This window comes from Triticum urartu, chromosome 3, assembly GCF_003073215.2.
Source record: "Triticum urartu cultivar G1812 chromosome 3, Tu2.1, whole genome shotgun sequence".
NCBI lineage: Eukaryota > Viridiplantae > Streptophyta > Magnoliopsida > Poales > Poaceae > Triticum > Triticum urartu.
The window spans coordinates 719,193,892-719,211,230 of NC_053024.1; the positions used below are offsets into that span (position 1 = coordinate 719,193,892).

General features: G+C 44.0%; 1 pseudogene; it reads left to right on the top strand.

The window, feature by feature from the left end:
• The window catches only part of LOC125546184, a 177,181-nt pseudogene that overhangs the window by 46,897 nt on the left and 112,945 nt on the right, over window positions 1–17,339 (top strand).

Sequence of the window (17,339 nt, forward strand, 5' to 3'; positions counted from 1 at the left end):
ATAACCAATAGTGGAACCTGGATGCTCATATTGGTTTCTACATATTCTATGCAGATCTGTATCGGTCAAACCGCACAACAACATACGTTGTTTCCTTTGTCATCGGTATGTTAGTTGCCCGAGATTCGATCGTCGGTATCATCATACCTAGTTCAATCTCGTTACCGGCAAGTCTCTTTACTCATTCCATAATGCATCATCCCATAACTAACTCATTAGTCACATTGCTTGCAAGGCTTATAGTGATGTGCATTACCGAGAGGGTCGAGAGATACCTCTCCGACAATCGGAGTAACAAATCCTAATCTCGATCTATGCCAACTCAACAAACACCATCGGAGACACCTGTAGAGCATCTTTATAATCACCCAGTTATGTTCTGACGTTTGATAGCACACTAAGTGTTCCTCCGGTATTCGGGAGTTGCGTAATCTCATAGTCATAGGAACATGTATAAATCATGAAGAAATCAATAGCAACAAACTAAACGATTATAGTGCTAAGCTAATGGATGGGTATTGTCAATCACATCATTCTCTAATGATGTGATCCCGTTCATCAAATGATAACTCATGTCTATGAATAGGAAACTTAACCGTCTTTGATTAACAGGCTAGTCAAGTAGAGGCATACTAGTGACACTCTGTTTGTCTATGTATTCACACATGTACTAAGTTTCCATTTAATACAATTCTAGCATGAATAATAAACATTTATCATGAAATAAGGAAATATAAATAACAACTTTATTATTGACTGTAGGGCATATTTCCTTCACATTTATCATGAAATAAGAAAATATAAATAATAATTTTATTATTGCCTCTAGGGCATATTTCCTTCAATCTGGGCGCACCCATTGCTGGCGTTTTACAAAAGAGCAACGCCGGCACTAACCTAAAAAAGTTGGTGTGCAAAATATACCAACGCCACCATTGTTTGAGAAATATAGTGTCGGCGTTGATTGGAAATGCCGCGCCAGCAACAAAAGTTGTGGTTAGCCATTTCTCTAATTGTACTAGCTATCCCCAGTGTCTATATAAGCTAAGGGGTTTTAGACCATATGGTAGAGAATCATTTATTTACATATGATCTCGAGGTAGATCATCATATACTTTGTACTCCATCACAATCAATACAATAGAAGAATGACGTAGGGTTTAACCTCTTCGAAAGGGTCTGAACCTAGGTAAAACATTGTGTCCGTCTTTGTCCTGTTACCATCTAGCTCGAAACTACCTACCCGAGATCCGTCAGATTCAACTCCAACACATAGTGTGAAATCATCATGAATGTACTATTTTACTCCGTCCTTGCCAAATTATATTGCATATATTTTTCCCCGAAGTAACATTTTATACATTTTGATCAAGCTTATAGAAGAAATCGTAAAATAAAAAAACAATATCATTAGATTCATAAATAATGTTCTCGCAGAAAAAGATTCGTAAATAATTTTGTTTATGAACTTTGTCAAATTTTACAAAGTTCGAGTTGAAAAAGGAAAATCTTATATGCACTAAAAAAAACACCTTTCCTGTCCTTTGCCCCTCAAAATAAAAAACTCTCATCTCCTCTCTTTTTTTTCTATAAAAAGGAAAACCCTCCTCGCCCATCTCTCCCTCTCGCTTGGACCGATCTCCTTCCTCCTCCGCCGTTGCCGCAGCAACGCCGCCCGCACACACCACCCCATCGGACTCGAGCAGAGCGGAGGGAGATCTTCCTCCTCTCGGTAAGCCCTAACCCGCTCATCTCCCTTTCATCTTCTTCGTCTGCGCCGTGAAATTTTTAATCGTCCTCCTTCCCCGACCTACCCGACGCCTACCCGCCTGACCTAGCTCCGAGTCCGATGACGAGAGAGACGGTGTTGTTGAGAGCCCTGCTGCTCTAGTGTAGGCCACAGATATGCTTCCGCCCCTCCCCTGCTCTTGCAACGGCGACCAGTGTTGTTCCCCCGTACGGTTTGCTCCAATGGCTCGACCGGTGGTGTTCCCTATCTGCTTTGGTTGCGGTGCCTGTGTTCCTGCTAATAAATTAAAGAGTCTTCTGTTCCTAGTGTGATCGTTGCACAACTGTATGATCGATGATGTGTGGCGATCTTTTCATGATTTTTTCTCCATTGAGTCTACCTCCCTTCAATTGTTCGCATATGGATTGGGTGCATTCTAGTTTTTTCATTTGTTTGCACCAAGGCTCCATAGACTGTACCGTTGTATAACAAATGTGAACGATTTCATTGTTTATGGATTCTAGCCCTCTATTAAGGCCCCTACTGTCAGTGTCAGGTAGCTAGGATTACATTGGAGGGTTGTGGGACCTCGTGGAATTTGTTGCTAACCTCATCATCTTCTCATCTTCTGCTAGATCTTAGGATTGTTCATCATTTCTTCCCGTGGAAGAAAGTCTTCATCGAGAGATTATTCGTCATATCAGATACACAAGAGTTGTTATATATGTCCTCGACATGGAACCTAATAAGCTAGATACTTTGTGTTTTTATAATTTTTTGTTTTATTTATATACATAAAAAATAGAACAATAATAACAAGATGAACAGCAAAGATAGTCCAAAATCGTTATATGACTAACATCTCTCTTGTTGCTTCTATGACCTTACCTGTTGCAAACGTTGATATTTTTGTGTAAATGAAGGCTGGGCTTAAGCATCTACACGGTGTTAATTTAGTTCGTAAGGCTGCATATTCTGTTTTTTGGTTATGATTGATGCCGGTTTTTTTTTTTTGAGAACAGGATCGATACCTTTTGTTGGGTGGCAACTCTGAAGGATGCTCTAGCTAGCTAGCTTCTGTAACAGTGAGTCTTGTTGGCTGATTTGGCATTCGCCTGTATGCTGTCTGTACCAATTCTACCCCTTCCCCTCAACCCAACATGCCACACCCATGCCTCTGATAGCTCTTAAGCTATTTATAGGTGTCTTAACTCACTTTTGTGCATTCATTGCTCTTATCCACATGATACTATATGCTTTACTTTTCATCAGCTGTCTTTGTGAATCTTTCCCCGGTACTGAAATTCAGAGCTGATTCAGTGAATCTTTGCTCGCTACTCCAATTCATAAGCTCGCACATAGATTGTTGTTCTTTTTTAGACAGTTTTTTCTGTCGTGTATGTGTCAGAGAAGTTATAGTGCTATTGATATAAAATGAAAAGTTTATATTTAGCAAGAAACAGCAGCAATATTCTCCTTTAGTGTACCACTTAGTTTCCTCAGGGTATAATACAATTTGGTGACTATACAACTATATATGCTGAGACAAATAGGGAAAGTAGAGAAAAACGGCGACGTTTGTTGCTACCCAGTGAAAAACTGCACTTGACAGGTGTGTTTACCAAATAGAAGTTCACTTGATTGATAATACCATATGTTCCATTTTATTCCCTAGGTAACTCACGGCACCTAACTAGTCTCTACAATGTATAGGACTGAGTATATTATTAATGATTGCTCAAAACTTAACTTGCTAGTCTTAGTGTGGCAGCTTGTTCTGTATACACGCAGTATTTATGCAGTACATCTCTCTTCTTGTCTGTACTGTTCTTTTATTTAAATAATGGGCTCTCTACTACCTGGAATTGTCGATGCTTTTTTGTGTACTGTTCTACAGTCTAAATATTGTCTAACAATTGGTGATGTTTGGTTTGCTAGCTCATCCGGAATCCGTATCTTTGTGAAGACCCCCACCGGCAGCACAATCTGCCTCAAGGTCCACTCATCAGACACCCTGTACACTGTCAAGGCAAAGATCCAGCAGCAGTACCGCCTCTTCTTCGATGGGGTGCAGCTAGAGGACAACTGTACATTGGCCGATTATGGCATCCAGCATGACTCTACAATTGACCTCCAGGAAAAGATGCAAATCTACATGACAGAGACGCGGGCAGGCAGGATCATCACCCTTGAGGTTGACAGCCTAGACACCATTAGTAACGTGAAGTCCAAGATCCAGGACATGGAGGGCTTTCCCAAGGGCAAGCAGTGCCTCATCTTTGCCAACAAGCAACTGGAGGACGACAAGCGCACCTTGGCTGACCACAACATCTGGAAGGAGTCCACCCTCCTCCTCGTCCTCCGCCCCTGTAGGCCAGGAGCAAGTAGGATGATGCACATCTTTGTCAAGCCTCTGAAAGGGAAGACTCTCACCCTTGAGGTTGAGAGCTCGTATACCATCGACAATGTCAAGGTGAAGATCTACGAGCAGAAAGGCACTCCCCCTATGGAGCAGCGCCTCATCTTTGGTGGCAAGCAGCTGGAGGACGGCCGCACCCTGGCGGACTACAACATTCAGAGCGAAAACACCGTTCATTTGGTGTACCGCCTTTGTGGTTGCTGAGCTGCATGGCCTGCCATTCAGTAACTAGTTTTATTTTGCTGGAGCCTTCCTTCGAGTAGTAGTGCATTGTCACTAAACTATCATTCTAGTACTGTCCGTTAGTATATATGCGCCAGTATTGTTCCTTCACAATAGAAGCGTATCATTTAGTATAGTATGTCAATGTCTCGAGTAGTTCTTTTTAGTATCTATCAAGAGTCCCTGTGTCTGTATTGTCCTCAGTTGATTGAGAATACAGTTTGTATGCAGTTTGATTGACCGACAAAAGGCCTCCTTTATTTACTCATTTCTTTCATGTCTGCATACCCAGCGCGGTTAATTTATGTATCCATGTTTTCTTCTATGTCATCACCGTGAAAAGTTGAAGTGATGAGGATCGTAACACTATGATTGTATGTTTTTTACAATGAAAAAATATTATCGCATATTGTGAACCACATGAATGTCACATGAGTAGGAATCAGGACTGCAAATAGGAGTTGAAATCAAGTTGTCCTCAATGAAAGGGGCGTGGCGCAGGAGCGGCAGAGGAGGACAAGGAGGTGTTAGTTGTATATGACCCCCTCAGCTACCATGGAGCATTGGGGGCATAGTCACGCTGGTGGGCGGGGTGGCATTGGAGATTTGGGGTGGCAGCATTGAGGGTTTGAAGGTGGATGGGTGTTTCGGCGGCCCATGACGAGGTATTTATAGGAGGGGAGGCTAGAGGGCCATGGGGTGGCCATGGCAAGTGGTACAACGCCAATGGTTAGGCCATGAATGCTCTGGTGTCAGTTTCTATAAGGATAGGTAGGGTTTAGGGATAAAGATTGTTTTGGTCAAATTTGAACAAACCGGGAATAGTTTCAGGGGTGACTCTTTGAGGTGTTAAACATTGTAGGAAGGAGTAGGACTAGACTTGCAAAAGGCCAAAAACAGTTTCTTGGAGTGAAAGGGTATTTAGAAAAATAGTCCCTCTCATCCATCTCAGGATTAACAAGTAAGAGATTATGTTCCCTCAAAATGTGACTTAGGGAGCGTTCGGGTCCTCTCCGATCCTCTTAACTCCGCTCCCGGAGCGGACCAGACTTCAGCTCACTTTAACAGAGCTGTCAAAACCGAGCTCCACCAACTCCGCGGAGTGGAGAGATTCCAAACGGGGCCTTAGGATATATATATGTTGGCAAAAGGTGTTACAGAGACAATCAGCTAAGCTAACAAGCCAGCTCTTCATAACTTCTCAGGAGTACATTTTCTCCTAACTTTTCCCCCATAGCTGAAAAGGGCAATAAGTTGTCCTCTATTTACACTTCACTATATTCAAAGGGAAGTTCGAGCACACTGTGATAAACACTTTTATATTTGTACTACTTAAGTTTGACATATCAAATGGATATGCACAGTTCTCATTAGATTGATCTAATGTAGGCCAAGTGTTCAGTACATCGGAGTTCACACCACATTTTTATTAAGATGATTATATTGTCCACGCAAAAAAAAGATGATTATATTGTGTGAATAATCACTAGTGCAGAACCGGGCAATAGCGCCGGTTCGTAAGGGCCTTTAGTGCCGGTTTGGTAACCGGCGCTAAAATGTAGGCACTAAAGCCCCCCCCCCCCCCTTTAGTACCGGTTCAACACGAACCGGTGCTAAAGGGCAACCACGTGGCACGAGCCAGCTCCGGAGGCCGGGAGCCCTTTAGTACCGGTTGGTAACACCAACCGGTACTAAAATGTTTAGGGATTTTTGGTTTTATGATTTCTTTTTCATTTAATTTTGTCTTTTCCATTTAATTCTTTTTCGTTTGCTGGTATTTTGCGATACTACATATTGTACACGTTATGCATATATATAAATAGAATTTCTAGTAGAACCGATCATAATATATATATATCATCGAATGTCTCACAACCACCATTAATTAATTCACACATATATACACACATGTATATATATATATATATATAATTTCTCCTAATTGGTGCCTTCGGAGCTAGTGGCATTAGCCTAGCTAATTGGTGCCTTCGGAGCACGATAATAATTGGAAGTGGTTCATGGGGCGGTAGCGGGTAATAGTATTCTCCTTTGCGATCTATGACCTGGTCGAGGAAAAAATCCCGCTATTTCCTCTTGAATTGCTTCTATGCGGTCCTGTGCTAGGAGCTTGTCCCGCACCTCTTTGAACTGTTAAGAAGGAGATCAATATGCATGTGTATTAGTTGTGTGACTAGATATCGATAATGGTGTAAAAATTGTGAATAGTGTTCTGACAATCGATATCGTACCCACTCCTGTCTTTGAGATTTGCTCCTTTCGGACGCCATCATGTGAATGTTCTCGCAAATGTAGTATGCACATAGATCATTCCCCGGCGCCTGCTTCAAGGCCTTTACGAGAATGGAATTTGATCAGATAATAATTAATCAAGCATGATAATTAAAGAGATGGCAGCTAGCTAGTACTACTTAATTACTTACCTTGGGTCGATACCATTTCAGACTTTGTTTCCATGGGCCTGGAGTGACCCTGATGAACTTTGCCCAAGCCCTGCCCGCCGACAAAGAAAATGGATAAATGGGATATTAAATAGTTGTTATCAGGAAATGACGAACTAATTAAATAAGCCGAGATATAGTTAATAATGATTGAAATTACCTGTTGACTATCCCCTTCACGATGGTGTAGTCACTTGCTTTCTTAAGTAGTGAGTCTAGTACTTCAACTGTTCCTTCATCAACTTTAATGATTAACAAGATCTAGTGAAATCTGCATGCACACATGTTTGCATGTCTTAATTAAGCGGGCATATGTAAGCAAAAACATGTAGCTATAGCTAGTAGGGAAAACAGAATTTGTAGTACAAGACAGTGTGACTCACTGGAAGTTGTAAGGAAGTAGTATATCTTCATTGTATTTGAGTTCCTTGAAGAACTATAGAATGCTTTCCTCTACACTTTTTTCGTGATAAGGATCTATTTTCCATGTGTATTCATTAATGGTATTTGGGTCAACGAACCCAATGCCATAGCATCCACCTTTTTTCATTTCATAAATCTTCATAAAAGAATATAGTGAGGATAATTACAGGTAATGATTGATCAAAATGATCACTACAGCTAGCTTGAGACTTAAATTACAGAAAGAAATCACTTACAGACAATAGAAACTGACGATAGATTTGTCGAGTGCGTCTTTATTGTATAGCTGAAATAGTTCTGAATACTCAACGGTCACAGCTTTCTCATGGTAGTAATGCTCCTTGTTGACATTCACCATGAGGGACTCTCGATTGGAAATCTTGGTAATGTCCATGTACCATTGATGCAATTCATACATTCTCGTTGGGAGCTTATTGACCTCCTCTGGCTCGACCAAAGGTTGGCCCCGGGCATATTTCCGTTTTATTTCCTCCTCTCTAGTCGGAGACATGGGCTCGATATCGAGGAGTTGTCCAACAGTGATCCCGATCGATTCAGCCTGCGCAATATGCACGTCGGTTATTACCACATCGCCTACCCCGGGAATGTTAACGGTTTTCCCACAATAATATTCGGCGCGCCTACTCTCATGTTTTGTTGGCACAACAAGCGGGGGGATTGATTGCGCCGCCTGTTCTCCCAGCTGGGGAACGGTTTTACCGCTCCTTTTGCCAGCTGATTTGCTCGATCTCAAGCTCGCCTCTTTCTGTAGACGTGCTCGATTTTACTTCCTGAGGTGGCGCTCATAGTCTGTGTCAACAGGCTTGGGAGCTGGTGGTCTAGCCATACGAATGAAGTGGTCAATCTTTTCCACAGGCACTTTCTCCCTTGACGGTAGTGGCGGTTTCGGTGCAAAATGGGCTTCCACCTCGGCCTTCGATATGGCTACGTTTTCCTCCTCGTGACTTGTCGTAAGGCCTCTGCGGAAGAGGCGCGAGGCTTGGACCATATTGAAATCGCTTGCCTCCGCCTGTACCTGCAGTACTACCTCGACTTGTACCGCTACGCACCATAGCTGAGGCGGCTCTCTTCCGTGATTGCTGAGGCGGCGAAGACGGCTGACGTGGCTGAGTTGGAGGAGGAGGAGTGGCCTGAAGCTGTGCCGGACTTAGAGGAGGAGTGGCCTGAAGCTGTGCCGGACTTGGAGGACGAGTGGCCTGACGCTTTGCCGGACTTGGAGGAGTGGCCTGAAGCTGTGCCGGACTTGGAGGAGGAGTGGCCTGACGCGTTGGTGGACTTGGAGGAGCGGGAGTTGTTGGGGAACCTAGTAATTTCAAAAAAATTCCTACGCACACGCAAGATCATGGTGATGCATAGCAACGAGAGGGTAGAGTGTGATCTACGTACCCTTGTAGACCGACAGCGGAAGCGTTAGCACAACGCAGTTGATGTAGTCGTACGTCTTCACGGCCCGACCGATCAAGCACCGAAACTACGGCACCTCCGAGTTTTAGCACACGTTCAGCTCGATGACGATCCCCGGACTCCGATCCAGCAAAGCGTCGGGGAAGAGTTCCGTCAGCATGACGGCGTGGTGACGATCTTGATGTTCTTCCGTCGCAGGGCTTCGCCTAAGCACTGCTACAATATTATCGAGGATAATGGTGGAAGGGGGCCATGCACACGGCTAAGAAAACGATCATGTGGATCAACTTGTGTGTCTAGGGGTGCCCCCTGCCCCCATATATAAAGGAGCAAGGGGAGGAGGCCGGCCGGCCCTATAGGCGCGCCAAGGAGGAGTCCTCCTCCTAGTAGGAGTAGGACTCCTACTAGGAGGGGGAAGGAAGTGGGGAGGGAGAAGGAAAGGGGGGCACCGCCCCCCCTCTCCTAGTCCAATTCGGACCAGGGGGGAGGAGGCGCGCAGCCCACCCTGGCTGCCCTTCTCTCTCTCCACTAAGGCCCATATGGCCCATTACTTCTCTCAGGGGGGTTCCGGTAACCCTCCCGTACTCCGGTTTTCTCCGAAATCACCCGAAACACTTCCGGTGTCTGAATATAGCCGTCCAATATATCAATCTTTATGTCTCGACCATTTCGAGACTCCTCGTTATGTCCGTGATCATATCCGGGACTCCGAACTAACTTCGGTACATCAAAACTCATAAACTCATAATATAACTGTCATCGAAACCTTAAGCGTGCGGACCCTACTGGTTCGAGAACAATGTAGACATGACCGAGACATGTCTCCGGTCAATAACCAATAGCGGAACCTGGATGCTCATATGGCTCCCACATATTGTACGATGATCTTTATCGGTCAGACCGCATAACAACATACGTTGTTCCCTTTGTCATCGGTATGTTACTTGCCCGAGATTTGATCGTCGGTATCTCAATACCTAGTTCAATCTCGTTACCGGCAAGTCTCTTTACTCGTTTCGTAATACATCATCTCGCAACCAACTCATTAGTTGCAATGCTTGCAAGGCTTATGTGATGTGCATTACCGAGAGGGCCCAGAGATACCGCTCCGACAATCGGAGTGACAAATCCTAATCTCGAAATACGCCAACCCAACATTTACCTTTGGAGACACCTGTAGAGCTCCTTTATAATCACCCAGTTACGTTGTGACATTTTGTAGCACACAAAGTGTTCCTCCGGCAAACGGGAGTTGCATAATCTCATAGTCATAGGAACATGTATAAGTCATGAAGAAAGCAATAGCAACATTAAACGATCGGGTGCTAAGCTAATGGAATGGGTCATGTTAATCACATCATTCTTCTAATAATGTGATCCCGTTGATCAAATGACAACACATGTCTATGGTTAGGAAACATAACCATCTTTGATTAACGAGCTAGTCAAGTAGAGGCATACTAGTGACGTTTAGTTTGTCTATGTATTCACACAAGTATTATGTTTCTGGATAATACAATTCTAGCATGAATGATAAACATTTATCATGATATAAGGAAATAAAATAATAACATTATTATTGCCTCTAGGGCATATTTCCTTCAGTCTCCCACTTGCACTACAGTCAATAATCTAGATTACACAGTAATGATTCTAACACCCATGGAGCTTTGGTGCTGATCATGTTTTGCTCGTGGAAGAGGCTTAGTCAACGGGTCTGCAACATTCAGATCCGTATGTATCTTGCAAATCACTATATCTCCCACCAGGACTAGATCCCGGATGGAATTGAAGTTTCTCTTGATGTGCTTGGTTCTCTTGTGAAATCTGGATTCCTTTGCCAAGGCAATTGCACCAGTATTGTCACAAAAGATTTTCATTGGACCCGATGCACTAGGTATGACACCTAGATCAGATATGAACTCCTTCATCCAGACTCCTTCGTTTGCTGCTTCCGAAGCAGGTATGTACTCCGCTTCACATGTAGATCCCGCCACAACGCTTTGTTTAGAACTGCACCAACTGACAGCTCCACCATTTAATGTAAACACGTATCCAGTTTGTGATTTAGAATCGTCCGGATCAGTGTCAAAGCTTGCATCAACGTAACCATTTAGGTCTTTCAGGTATATGAGAAACATATCCTTAGTCCTTTTCAGGTATTTTAGGATGTTTTGACCGCTGTCCAGTGATCCACTCCTGGATTACTTTGGTACCTCCCTGCTAGACTTATAGCAAGACACAAATCAGGTCTGGTACACAGCATTGCATACATGATAGAGCCTATGGCTGAAGCATAGGGAACATCTTTCATTTTCTCTCTATCTTCTGCATTGGTTGGGCATTGAGTCTTACTCAATTTCACACCTTGTAACACAGGCAAGAATCCTTTCTTTGCTTGATCCATTTTGAACTTCTTCAAAATTTTGTCAAGGTATGTGCTTTGTGAAAGTCCAATTAAGCGTCTTGATCTATCTCTATAGATCTTAATGCCCAATATGTAAGCAGCTTCACTGAGGTCTTTCATTGAAAAACTCTTATTCAAGTATCCCTTTATGCTATTCAGAAATTCTATATCATTTCCGATTAGTAATATGTCATCTACATATAATATCAGAAATGCTACAGAGCTCCCACTCACTTTCTTGTAAATACAGGCTTCTCCAAAAGTCTGTACAAAACCAAATGCTTTGATCACACTATCAAAGCGTTTATTCCAACTCCGAGAAGCTTGCAACAGTCCATAAATGGATCGCTGGAGCTTGAACACTTTGTTAGCTCCCTTTGGATCAACAAAACCTTCCGGTTGCATCATATACAACTCTTCTTCCAGAAATCCATTCAGGAATGCAGTTTTGACATCCATTTGCCAAATTTCATAATTATAAAATGCGGCAATTGCTAACATGATTCGGGCAGACTTAAGCATCGCTACGGGTGAGAAGGTCTCATCGTAGTCAATCCCTTGAACTTGTCGAAAACCTTTTGCGACAAGTCAAGCTTTGTAGACAGTAATATTACCGTTAGCGTCAGTCTTCTTCTTGAAGATCCATTTATTCTCAATTGCTTGCCGATCATTGGGCAAGTCAACCAAAGTCCATACTTTGTTCTCATACATGGATCCCATCTCAGATTTCATGGCTTCAAGCCATTTTGCGGAATCTGGGCTCACCATCGCTTCTTCATAGTTCGTAGGTTCATCATGATCTAGTAGCATGACTTCCAGAACAGGATTACTGTCACGACCGGTTTTCCAATAAAAATGTTTATTGAGAAACCAATCTTTTGAGTCCAGTATGAGAAAAATCCCAATTACCGGTAGACAAATTCTTGATACAATAAGCCAGTAGCATAGAATATATTACAGGGTCGAGCTACGGTTGCTCAACCAAATTATTACCAGCACGCCAATAATTATACATAATGGTGGACATGACACAGTGGTGTGGAGGCATACTACTGACTCGAGGATAGGGTGGTGGTGGAAAAACACAGCGGGGAGTGAGATACATGACTCTAAAACTGGCATCTCATCGAGCGTCAAGGTGAGGCTCGATGAATTTATTTGGCAGCGGAAGCGGATATAATACAGTGACTAAATCCAGGGTCGCACGAGACTGACTGGGATTCCTCTAGGCGTCGGACTCGCTATCAAATTCTTCATCCATGAGATCGCCTTCGTCAGCATCTGGCCAAATCAACAAGCCAGGTGAGTACTTTAAAAGTACTCGCAAGACAGTTCGGACGTAAGATATAACAAATGCATGCATGGATGCGTCATGATTAATTTTAACAGTGGCACATTAATTCATAAAAACAAGACAGGTAAAAAGGGGGTCGGCGGTAGTCCACTCGAAAACCCAACAAAATAACTGTAAACCCAATCGGGTGTCTGAAGCGACACCTCGATAGGAAGATAAATGAATAAAGCACGCCGCAGTCGGGCATCTAGGCGACACCACATAAAGGGCTTTAAAAGAAATGCCACAGTCGGGCGTCTGGGCGACGCCACATACAGGGCTTTAAAAGAAATGCCACAGTCGGGCGTCTGAGCGACGCCACATAAAGGGCTTTAAAAGAAATGCCGCAGTCGGGCGTCTGAGCGTCGCCACATAAAGGGCTTTAAAAGAAATGCCACAGTCGGGCGTCTAAGCGACGCCACATAAAGGGCTTTAAAAGAAATGCCGTAGTCAGGCGTCTGAGCGACGCCACATAAAGGGCTTTAAAAGAAATGCCACAGTCGGACTTCTGAGCGACGTCACAGAAAGGGCTTTTACTGAAAGTAAATAATAACAATACCACAGTCGGACGTCTGAGCGACATCACAGAAAGGGCTTTTATTCACAAGTAAATAATACTCATAATAAACATTCAATCCATGAAAATAAACAGGTTAGCCCATCCACAGGAATCATCATTTAACCGGACTTAGCACTCATGTGATTCACCGGAGTTTCTGTCATCAAAACTGGCACTTGTCAGGATAAGATAATACTGAACTTGGACATGGAATATATGATTCAAGGAATATATGACTCTGCAGAGTTTGTACAAAAAAATTTCCCATAGCCAACGGATTTCCGTAGTCACGAAGGACTAGTTCCGTTTACGGTATTTCGGAAGAAAACACAGCTAATCAGTACACACCCATCCTACCTCTCGATGCTAGGAATCACCCTAGACATCGTCCAAGAAAAACTTTTGAGACGGGGAGATCACAATCTCGAATAGCATGGGATCAAATTTATATACGCGCGCTCTAAGGGGTGCCCCCCTCTCGGTCCCAACCGGAAACACCCATGCCCCCTGACCGGATGACTGGCTTTAATCCAGGGCCATGGAACCATCATCACAGCCTCTCCTTTTTGGTGTGTACCAAGAAAGCGGTTTGCAACTTACTAAGCCATATTCCTTGCGGAAAACATGTGGTAGTACAGGGAAGGAAGAATGGAAGGAACTGGACTGATACGGGTTGACACTGAAGTCATATAGCCTGGCATAAGACTGGCATGCTACAACACTGCCATCTTACCCATCCTCATGCCAACACATGGCCATGCATACTCACATCCATCCACTTATGGATTTTCGAAACTCACTTGCCTCATCGTTGCATGTAACATGACATTTATCGGTATACTCATCAACATTCCATGAAACTACTTAATGCAAACATGCCAAAACAATCATCATATCAAAAGTTCAAACATGCTTGCCTGGTTCAGAGCAGTCGGAGCCTAGCTCGGTGAAGTTTGCGGTCCCGTCACCTCCTTCGGTATCTATGGCATAAAGAAAATATACGCGCTATCGTGAATATCGTGAGGTGCACAAAAATTTCTCCAAATATTTTTCAAATAAATCTGATTAAAAACTGGACAAAATTTTAAGGAAAACAGAAAAAGAATCAATCAAAAATACTTTTCTGTTAAAAAGTTATAAGGGTTTTAGTCCAGGGACTCATCTGTAATGAAACAGAAAGTTCCCAGGGGCTAGCTTACAAAAACAGAAAACGACTCGAATAAGAATGCGCCGGCCCAGCGGGAAAACGCATTGGCAGAAGACGTTTTCAGAAAACGTTTCGCTTAGAAAGGACAGAGAGGCTGACAGGCGGGTCCCGCCCGTCAGGTTTGAATATTCAAACGGGGCGGCAGAGTTCGACGGTGCCCGAGAGCCGCGGTGGTCGCCGGCGGCGATCCACGGCGAGGCAGGGAGATCGGAGAGTACCACCGTGTTCAGGGTGCCATTCCGCGTCGGTTGGTGGTGGTGGTGGTCGCCGGCGAGTACCACGTCGACGGCGAGCCTTGCTCCGGCGAACGGCGGTTCGGGTGGTCGAGGGCCTCGTCGGAGAGAGCTGCGAAGGCCAAATTGACGCTGGGGTTAGCCTACTGGGTGCTAGAGGAGACTATAGACGAGATTTGGGCGCCGGGGACGGCCTCACCGGAGCGAATCGAGCTGATGGCCGAGGCGGATCGGGGCGGCCGGAGTTGGGGGAGGAGACCTCCTCGAGGTCCTCCTGGTGGCTTGGCAGGGTCCTGGAGAGGTGCAGTGAAGGTGTGTGCCCGAGGGCGAGCTCGGGGCCCCTTTTTATAGGTGATCCGAGGCGGTGGCCGTGAACGGGGATCTCCGGCGAAGGTTACGGCGGCGCAGAGCTTGGTCGGGGAGTTTAGGGAGTTTGGCGTTAGCGTGGAGGTCCACCGGTTCCATTTAGGTGCTAACCAAGCTTGGATTAGGGTGCTTTGGGCGAGCTCGACGGAACGGGGCGGCGCGGGCCCGTCGGCGGCAGGGAGCACGTTCCGTGCTTGCCGGGCCACGGCGACGGTGCCACGGGCGTGCGCTGGCATGGCAGGGACACGCGGAGAGCCAGGGGACGTTGGGCGGCGCCGGGTGGCGTGGCGAGCGGGCTCGGGCCCTCGCTGGCCGCCACGGGAGGCGCAGCCACCGCAGAAGCTTCCAACGCCGGCGAGGCTCGTCGCCACCGACACCTGTGCCCGTCCAAGGGGGCGTGCGGTGCTCTGGCCAGGGAGGAGAGGCCGTGCGCAACGCGCCAGGGGCACTGGTGATGGATGACAAGTCACTGACGAAAAACGACATCGACTGAATTCTGAAAATCTGAATTTTTCTGAAAGTCTACGGAAACAGTGCCGGCCAAGTGTTCGACGAAATGATTTTGGCATCTAGGGATTTTTCCTTGAGCTGAAACTTGGTGGGGTGGCCTCTCATTGCACCAGGAGGCTGCCTGAATTTTGGTGGAATATTTGGAGAAGTGTAAATATGAATTTCACCAAATTTGTCAAATCTGGTCCAAACTTGCAGTGAGTGAAATTTGAAATTTTTGAAAAGAAGAAGAGTGGATCAAGATGGTTCTAGGTTGTGGGTACTAAGGACTATCCAGGGGAGTTGGTTTGGGATAAAAACTCAAAGGCAAAGTGGTACTTGCTTTGAAAATCACTTAAGCTCAAAATAATTGGCAGAAATGATTTGAGAGATAAAATAATTGAAATAAAATCCAAAACTTGTTTGGACTTGTTGAGACAGAGAATTTAGATTGTTCAAAGGTGGAGGGAGGGATTTTGAGAAGATTTACTATAGGAGACATGGTAAAACCATGGGTGGTTTTCAAGATAAGAAAAACCTCAAAATTCACAGAGTTCTTTTCATAAGAAAAAGAATAATTTCCAAAAATATATTTTGAGAGGGGAACCATCAGAGAAAGAGTTTTAAATGATCAAACACCATAGTTTGAAGAAGATACAAAAATAAAAATCCTTGCCAAAGAAGTTTTTAAGAGGAAGGTTTTCTGGAAAATTTTAAATGGCCTCTTTTCAAAAACCACAAAGTTTTTGCTGAAAACTAAATAAAAATTTTGGAGTGTCACAATTACCGTACCACTCTGGTGCGGATCTTACTCTGGTTGATCTATGAGGTTCAGTAGTATCTTGTTCTGAAGTTTCATGATCATCATTAGCTTCCTCACTAATTGGTGTAGGTGTCACAGAAGTTTCTGTGATGTACTACTTTCCAATAAGGGAGCAGGTACAGTTACCTCGTCAAGTTCTACTTTCCTCCCACTCACTTCTTTCGAGAGAAACTCCTTCTCTAGAAAGTTTCCAAATTTAGCAACAAAAGTCTTGCCTTCGGATCTGTGATAGAAGGTGTATCCAATAGTTTCCTTTGGATATCCTATGAAGACACATTTCTCCGATTTGGGTTCGAGCTTATCAGGTTGAAGCTTTTTCACATAAGCATCACAGCCCCAAACTTTCAGAAACGACAACTTTGGTTTCTTGCCAAACCACAGTTCATAAGGCGTCGTCTCAACGGATTTTGATGGTGCCCTATTTAACGTGAATGCGGCCGTCTCTAGAGCATATCCCCAAAACGATAGCGGTAAATCAGTAAGAGACATCATAGTTCGCACCATATCTAGTAAAGTACGATTACGACGTTTGGACACACCATTACGCTGTGGTGTTCCGGGTGGCGTGAGTTGCAAAACTATTCCGCATTGTTTCAAATGTACACCAAACTCGTAACTCAAATATTCTCCTCCACGGTCAGATTGTAGGAATTTTATTTTCTTGTTACGATGATTTTCTACTTCACTCTGAAATTCTTTGAACTTTTCAAACGTTTCAGAATTATGTTTCATTAAGTAGATATACCCATATCTGCTTAAGTCATCTGTGAAGGTCAGAAAATAACGATATCCACCACGAGCCTCAACATTCATCGGACCACATACATCTGTATGTATGATTTCCAACAAATCTGTTGCTCTCTCCATAGTACTGGAGAACGGTGTTTTTGTCATCTTAACCATAAGGCACGGTTCGCAAGTACCAAGTGATTCATAATCAAGTGGTTCCAAAAGTCCATCAGTATGGAGTTTCTTCATGCGCTTTACACCGATATGACCCAAACAGCAGTGCCACAAATAAGTTGCACTATCATTATCAACTCTGCATCTTTTGGCTTCAACATTATGAATATGTGTGTCACTACTATCGAGATTTAATAAGAATAGACCACTCTTTAAGGGTGCATGACCATAAAAGATATTACTCATATAAATAGAACAACCATTATTTTCTGATTTAAATGAATAACTGTCTCGCATCAAACAAGATCCAGATATAATGTCCATATTCCACTTCGTGGAACA